This window comes from Symsagittifera roscoffensis, unplaced genomic scaffold, assembly GCF_963678635.1.
Source record: "Symsagittifera roscoffensis unplaced genomic scaffold, txSymRosc1.1 SCAFFOLD_62, whole genome shotgun sequence".
NCBI lineage: Eukaryota > Metazoa > Xenacoelomorpha > Acoela > Convolutidae > Symsagittifera > Symsagittifera roscoffensis.
The window spans coordinates 215,001-222,500 of NW_026970756.1; the positions used below are offsets into that span (position 1 = coordinate 215,001).

At 44.0% G+C, this 7,500-nt stretch overlaps 1 non-coding gene and 1 pseudogene across 1 annotated transcript in view; both read left to right on the forward strand.

Annotated features, from left to right (window-relative positions):
• Positions 1 to 6,901: 6,901 nt before the first annotated feature.
• On the forward strand, positions 6,902 to 7,053 carry LOC134855951 (5.8S ribosomal RNA; annotated as a pseudogene).
• A 313-nt stretch (positions 7,054 to 7,366) lies between these two features.
• Positions 7,367 to 7,500, forward strand: part of LOC134855954 (large subunit ribosomal RNA) — a 3,517-nt gene continuing 3,383 nt past the window's right edge. Inside the window, exon 1 of the ribosomal RNA XR_010164697.1 lies at positions 7,367 to 7,500. This exon is cut by the window's right edge and continues 3,383 nt beyond it. This is a non-coding gene — a ribosomal RNA (large subunit ribosomal RNA).

Here is a 7,500-nt window from a genome sequence, read left to right on the forward strand (position 1 = left end):
ACAGCTGTTTAGGCATGAAGGAGTGCTCGCACAGCTAACTTTCAATTTTAGCGTAGAGAGCTCTGTGTGAGGGCTAGTTGGTGTAGAAAGCTCAGTCCAATCGGACCAGTGGTGTAAAAGTTATAGCGCTTTGGCTGAACTGCAATTTTAAGCTCAAAAAGTGACGAAGTTTAGAAGAATGAAATTTCGGGCAACAAAAAATTGTTCAATTTTAATATAATTATAACCGCTGGAAAGCCCTTGAGCATAGCTTTCTAATGGTATATTACAATTTTTTTTACTAAAATTAGTTTAGGTTCCAGCTCGAGTTAAAAATTGACTTTTGCTATTTTTTCAAAAAAAAAAAAAAATTTCACTTCAGTCTCTTGCATTTTTGGTCAACAAAAAATTGTGCGATTTACTTCGGGTAAAAAGCGTTGGAAAGTACATGGGCAGGGCTTTCCGGGCGTGTTTTCAAAAGTTATTTTGAGCAAAAATTGAGCAAATGGTGAGCATTTGAAAAAAAAAAATTTTTCCCCAGAAATACTCATTTAGGAGATTTCTGTGTATTATAGGGGGAGGGTAGTAGCGAGAATTTTCAAAAAAATTTTGAAAAATTTCAAAATTTTTGAAAATTTTTTTTTTACTTCCTAACCTCAAAAGCGTATCAGAAAGGCGTAATTTGATGAGACTTGACCACTGGTAAAGTATCATCGCTCGATTTCGCCTCAGTAAGGAGAACCATCCAAGGTTCGAAAAGAACGAAGGTCAGATAGTTTATAACTAGAAAGCAGAACCAAAACTGCCTTAAAGGCTTTGTGTAGTTGAGCAAAGTCTCTTCTCGAGAAGGCTAAGAAAAGCTTGAAATTGAAGCAATCAGTCGTTGAGCTGTTTGTGAAAAGAAGGATTGGCTTTAGCTAAGGTGCTTCTAAGTACTGCGCATAACTATGAACCGGTGTAAACCAAATCATGCTTGGTGGCTCTTGCATGAGACTGGACTTGGTGCCCCAGTCAAAGTAGCTTGCTTATAGGTATGGTTGGATATGGTTAGCCGTATCAGCACCAGAGGTGCAACAACCGTGCTGTTTAACTAAGTGAGCTGTCGAGTTGAAGTCGTCTTGGTCTCAAAGAAACGTGCTTGGTGGCGCTTGCATAAGCCTGGACTTGGTGCCCCAGGAAAGACTTACTTATAGGTGTAGTTGGATATGGTTTACCGTATCAGTACCAATGGTGCACAACTATGCTGTTTAACTGAGTTAGTCAGAGGACGGCGTTTCCTAAGTCCTCTAGAGTCCAAGATTGCTTTAGCTCGTGAAGGTTCTAATCATGCTTGATGGCTCTTGCATGAGACTGAACTTGGTGCCCCAGTCAAAGTAGCTTGCTTATAGGTATGGTTGGATATGGTTAGCCGTATCAGCACCAGAGGTGCAACAACCGTGCTGTTTAACTAAGTGAGCTGTCGAGATGAAGTCGTCTTGGTCTCAAAGAAACGTGCTTGGTGGCGCTTGCATAAGCCTGGACTTGGTGCCCCAGGAAAGACTTACTTATAGGTGTAGTTGGATATGGTTTACCGTATCAGTACCAATGGTGCACAACTATGCTGTTTAACTGAGTTAGTCAGAGGACGGCCTTTCCTAAGTCCTCTAGAGTCCAAGACTTCTTTAGCTCGTGAAGGTTTAAAATGCTGATAGTAGTAGTTTGTGCGTGGGAAAGGTTGACCTTAGTGTGCCTTTCTGGAAAGGTAGCAGCTTGCAAATCAGGGTTCGGTTTGAAAAAGCTAGCTTCCGAAGTACTTTAAACTGATTGATCCTGTCAGTTGCCATATGCTTGTCTGAAAGACTAAGCCATGCATGTGTAAGTGAAACTTGCAAAAGTGAAACCGCGAATGGCTCATTAAATCAGTTACTATCTAAAAGTTGAGTTACCTGTCAGATGAATAACTGCGGTAACCCTGCAGCTAATGCATGCAGATTGCGTGACTCCGGTCGCGAACTTTTACAAGAATTCACCGAGCGACCTGCTAAGTACGGGCGCATACCGGATGAATCCAAAGTAACTGAAAGATCCCAGATGGCTTAGGCCGGGGGACGCAGCTTCCGAATTTCTGAGCTATCAACCTATGATGGTAGTGTAACGGACTACCATGGTTGTGACGGCTAACGGGGAATCAGGGTTCGATTCCGGAGAGGGAGCCTTAGAAACGGCTACCACATCCAAGGAAGGCAGCAGGCACGCAAATTACCCACTCTCCGCACGAGGAGGTAGTGACGAGAAATAATGATATGAGCCTTAATGGTTTGTAATCAGAATGGAAAGGATGCAAAAGCTCCTTTGATGATCGAGTAGAGGGCAAGTCTGGTGCCAGCAGCCGCGGTAATACCAGCCTCTACAAGCGTATGCAAAAGTTGCTGCGTTTAAAAAGCTCATAGTTGGATCTGTTTGAGTATAACGGTAACATGGTGGTTAGTTAACGCTTTCCACTCGTTACGCTCATCCTTCGCATCGAAGAAATACCTTGCACTTAAATGTGACGAGGTGTGGAAACGGTGTTTTCACTTTGAGAAAATTAGAGTGTTCAAAGCATCCTTTGGGATTGAATAATCAAGCATGGAATAATGGAGAATGACCCGCGTTTTACTGATGCCGGTGGCTAAAGTGCGGTAATGATTGAAAGGAACAGCCGGGGGCATTTGTATTGCTACGTTAGAGGTGAAATTCTTGGATCGTGGCAAGACAAACTACTGCGAAAGCATTTGCCAAGAATGTTTTCATTAATCAAGAACGAAAGTTAGAGTATTGAAGAGGATTAGATACCCTCGTAATTCTAACCATAAACTATACCAACTTACGATTTGTCAAAGTCTCTTCTGACTTGGCAAGAAATTAACCGGGAAACCAAAGTTTATTGGTTCCGGGGGAAGTATGGTTGCAAAATCGAAACTTAAAGGAATTGACGGAAGGGCACCACCAGGAGTGGAGCCTGCGGCTTAATTTGACTCAACACGGGAAATCTCACCAGGTCCAGACATCTTAAGGATTGACAGATTGATGATCTTTCATGATTATATGGGCGGTGGTGCATGGCCGTTCTTAGTTAGTGGAGTGATCTGTCTGGTTAATTCCGATAACGAACGAGATCTTGATCATCTAAATAGTGCCATTCTCGTTAGAGTATTGGTTACTTCTTAGAGGTACTATGTGCAATTAAATAGCACAAGTGAAGTGAGGCTATAACAGGTCTGTGATGCCCTTAGATGTCCTGGACTGCACGCGCGCTACACTGGTGAATTTAAATTGAGGGATAACCTTGGCCTATATGGTCCGGGTAATCACCTAAAATTCATGAGCGTGAAGGGGATCGAATGTTGTAACTTGCATTCGTGAACCAGGAATTCCTAGTACTCGGTAGTCAACAACTACTGGGGATTACGTCCCTGCCCTTTGTACACACCGCCCGTCGCTACTACTGATTGGATGTTTAAGCAAGAATTGCGGAAGCCCGTCGCTGAGACTTCGGTCCTGGCAATAGGTGGAAGCGGATCGAGCTTAATTGTCTAGAGGAAGTAAAAGTCGTAACAAGGTTTCCGTAGGGGAACCTGCGGAAGGATCAGTGACTAATGCCACTGTTTGAGCGAAGAGCCGGTCAGCTCATTAAATATGACCCGGTACGCAGTAGATCTTTTTGGAGATTTTGCTGAAAGGTGGTGGTGCATAATCAAGAAAGAGTCGGTGGTGCATGAGTGTAAGAGAGACGGTGGTGCATGAGACTGGGGATTGGCTCCCAGTCAAAGTAGCTTGCTCGGTGGTTGATGATAGCAAGAAAGAGTCGGTGGTGCATGAGAGTAAGAGAGACGGTGGTGCATGAGACTGGGGATTGGCTCCCAGTTAAAGTAGCTTGCTCGGTGGTTGATAATAGCAAGGAAGAGTCGGTGGTGCATGTGAGTAAGAGAGACGGTGGTGCATGAGACTGGGGATTGGCTCCCAGTTAAAGTAGCTTGCTCGGTGGTTGATAATAGCAAGGAAGAGTCGGTGGTGCATGATAGCATGATGTTCCTTCATGGTTCATCTAAGAGTTGGTCTAGCTAAGGTTAGATTGGCTCAAGGTAGTCCTTAATGGATCACCTTAGATTCCCGAAAGATAATTCAAAGAGAGTTGACCTGATGCAAGTTAGGTTAACTCAAGGTGATCCTTGTTGGTGATCCTTAGTATGATGGTGGTGCATTAGCAAGAAAAACGGTGGTGCATGATAGCTTGAGACTGGGGATGGGCTCCCAGTCAAAGTAGCTTGCTCGGTGTGGATGATAGCAAGTGAGAGTCAGTGGTGCATTATAGCAAGAGAGAAGGTAGCCAAATGTCTCGTCATTGTTGACGCCAAAATCAGGTAGCCAAATGCCTCGTCATTTTTGACGCCAAAAGCAGGTAGCCAAATGCCTCGTCATTTTTGACGCCAAAAGCAGGTAGCCAAATGCCTCGTCATTGTTGACGCCAAAAGCAGGTAGCCAAATGCCTCGTCATTGTTGACGCCAAAAGGAAGTCGCTCAAACTTGGGTATTCTGTTGATCAAAAAGCTGTTTAGATGGTAGCTTAGGAGTAACTTCTCCTAGATAAGCTTGTTTGTTGGTCGTTTAAACAGTGTACGATTTTCAGTTTGCTTTCGTTAGAGAAAGACTGAGGAAAGCGAAGGCCCGAATGCTTAAGAACAGGGTGATCTATGCTTGGGTAATCACACTTAGTACGAGAGGAACAGTGTGTTCAGTTCCCTGGTTTCAAGCGTCTGCCTGAGAAGGCGGATGCGAAGCTACAATTGATGACCTAAAGCGTAGATTGAATTGCTCTATCTGCATCATGAAAATTGCCTTTAATGGTTTAAATTGGCAGTATCAAGTATATTGATGCTGTTGACCCCGATGTCAGATAGGAATGCAATCCCCCATTGATGATGGGAGGTCACTCAAACTTGGGTATTCTGTTGATCAAAGAGCTGTTCAGATGTAGTACCGGTGTGATACATGTGATTGCATTGAGAGAGCGTTTAAACAGTGTTCGATCTTCAGTTTGCCTTCGTAAGAGTAAGACTGAGAAAAGCGAGGGCCCAAACGCTCAAAAACAGGGTGATCTATGCTTGGGTAACACTTAGTACGAGAGGAACAGTGTGTTCAGTTCCCTGGTTTCAAGCGTCTGCCTGAGAAGGCGGATGCGAAGCTACAATTGATAACCTAAAGCGTAGATTGAATTGCTCTATCTGCATCATGAAAATTGCCTTTAATGGTTTAAATTGGCAGTATCAAGTATATTGATGCTGTTGACCCCGATGTCAGATAGGAATGCAATCCCCCATTGATGATGGGAGGTCACTCAAACTTGGGTATTCTGTTGATCAAAGAGCTGTTCAGATGTAGTACCGGTGTGATACATGTGATTGCATTGAGAGCGCGTTTAAACAGTGTTCGATCTTCAGTTTGCCGTTGTAAGAGAAAGACTGAGGAAAGCGAAGGCCCAAATGCTTAAGAACAGGGTGGTCCAGACAGCTCAAAGTCCGACTGCGGTTGGCTTTGTTCTAATCGAGTGAACACTTACTTTTGGAGAAATCCGATCGTAGGAGTGATCAGTCTTCGGATTGATCCGGTTCTTTTACTGGTGTATCTGTCAGATCCTTAGGGACTGGATAGAACACTTAAAGCAAGTCGCTCGATCTTGGGTATTCTGTTGATCAAAGAGCTGTTTAGATGTAGTACCGGTGTGATACATGTGATTGCATTGAGAGAGCGTTTAAACAGTGTTCGATCTTCAGTTTGCCGTTGTAAGAGAAAGACTGAGGAAAGCGAAGGCCCAAATGCTTAAGAACAGGGTGGTCCAGACAGCTCAAAGTCCGACTGCGGTTGGCTTTGTTCTAATCGAGTGAACACTTACTTTTGGAGAAATCCGATCGTAGGAGTGATCAGTCTTCGGATTGATCCGGTTCTTTTACTGGTGTATCTGTCAGATCCTTAGGGACTGGATAGAACACTTAAGCAAGTCGCTCGAACTTGGGTATTCTGTTGATCAAAGAGCTGTTCAGATGTAGTACCGGTGTGATACATGTGATTGCATTGAGAGCGCGTTTAAACAGTGTTCGATCTTCAGTTTGCCGTTGTAAGAGAAAGACTGAGGAAAGCGAAGGCCCAAATGCTAAAAAAACAGGGTGGTCGAGACAGCTCAAAGTCCGACTGCGGTTGGCTTTGTTCTAATCGAGTGAACACTTACTTTTGGAGAAATCCGATCGTAGGAGTGATCAGTCTTCGGATTGATCCGGTTCTTTTACTGGTGTATCTGTCAGATCCTTAGGGACTGGATAGAACACTTAAGCAAGTCGCTCGAACTTGGGTATTCTGTTGATCAAAGAGCTGTTCAGATGTAGTACCGGTGTGATACATGTGATTGCATTGAGAGCGCGTTTAAACAGTGTTCGATCTTCAGTTTGCCGTTGTAAGAGAAAGACTGAGGAAAGCGAAGGCCCAAATGCTTAAGAACAGGGTGGTCCAGACAGCTCAAAGTCCGACTGCGGTTGGCTTTGTTCTAATCGAGTGAACACTTACTTTTGGAGAAATCCGATCGTAGGAGTGATCAGTCTTCGGATTGATCCGGTTCTTTTACTGGTGTATCTGTCAGATCCTTAGGGACTGGATAGAACACTTAAGCAAGTCGCTCGAACTTGGGTATTCTGTTGATCAAAGAGCTGTTCAGATGTAGTACCGGTGTGATACATGTGATTGCATTGAGAGCGCGTTTAAACAGTGTTCGATCTTCAGTTTGCCGTTGTAAGAGAAAGACTGAGGAAAGCGAAGGCCCAAATGCTAAAAAAACAGGGTGGTCGAGACAGCTCAAAGTCCGACTGCGGTTGGCTTTGTTCTAAATCAAACCAGTGCTAGATGGTCGAAAAACAACCTTCAACGGGGGATCACTAGGCTCGCTTTACGAGGAGGAGCACAGCTATATGTGTTAATTCAGTAAGAATCGCAAGATTTGTTTACTGACCTCTCTAACGCAAAAGGCGGTCTCAGCTTCGGCTGTTGATCGCGTCCGAATCAGGGTTATTTGAAATCGATTGAACGCTTACTTTTGGAGAAATCTGAGGGTAAGAGCGATCTGTCTTCGGATTGGTCCGTTCTTTTGCTGGTGTATCTACGAGATCCTTCGGGATTGGTTAGAACACTTAAATCAAGTCGCTCAAACTTGGGTATTCTGTTGATCAAAGAGCTGTTCAGATGTAGTACCGGTGTGATACATGTGATTGCATTGAGAGCGCGTTTAAACAGTGTTCGATCTTCAGTTTGCCTAAGCTAGAGTGATAAACTCCTGCACATTACTACTTCGGTAGTTTTATGGATGCTTGAGTGCCTTTAAATCGTAACCTGATTTGGACGAGAGAACCCCCTGAACTTAAGCATATCAGTAAGGGGAGGAAAAGAAATCAACCGAGAATCCCTTAGTAATGGCGAATGAACAGGGAAAAGCTCATCGGGAAGAGGAGTGGTAACACT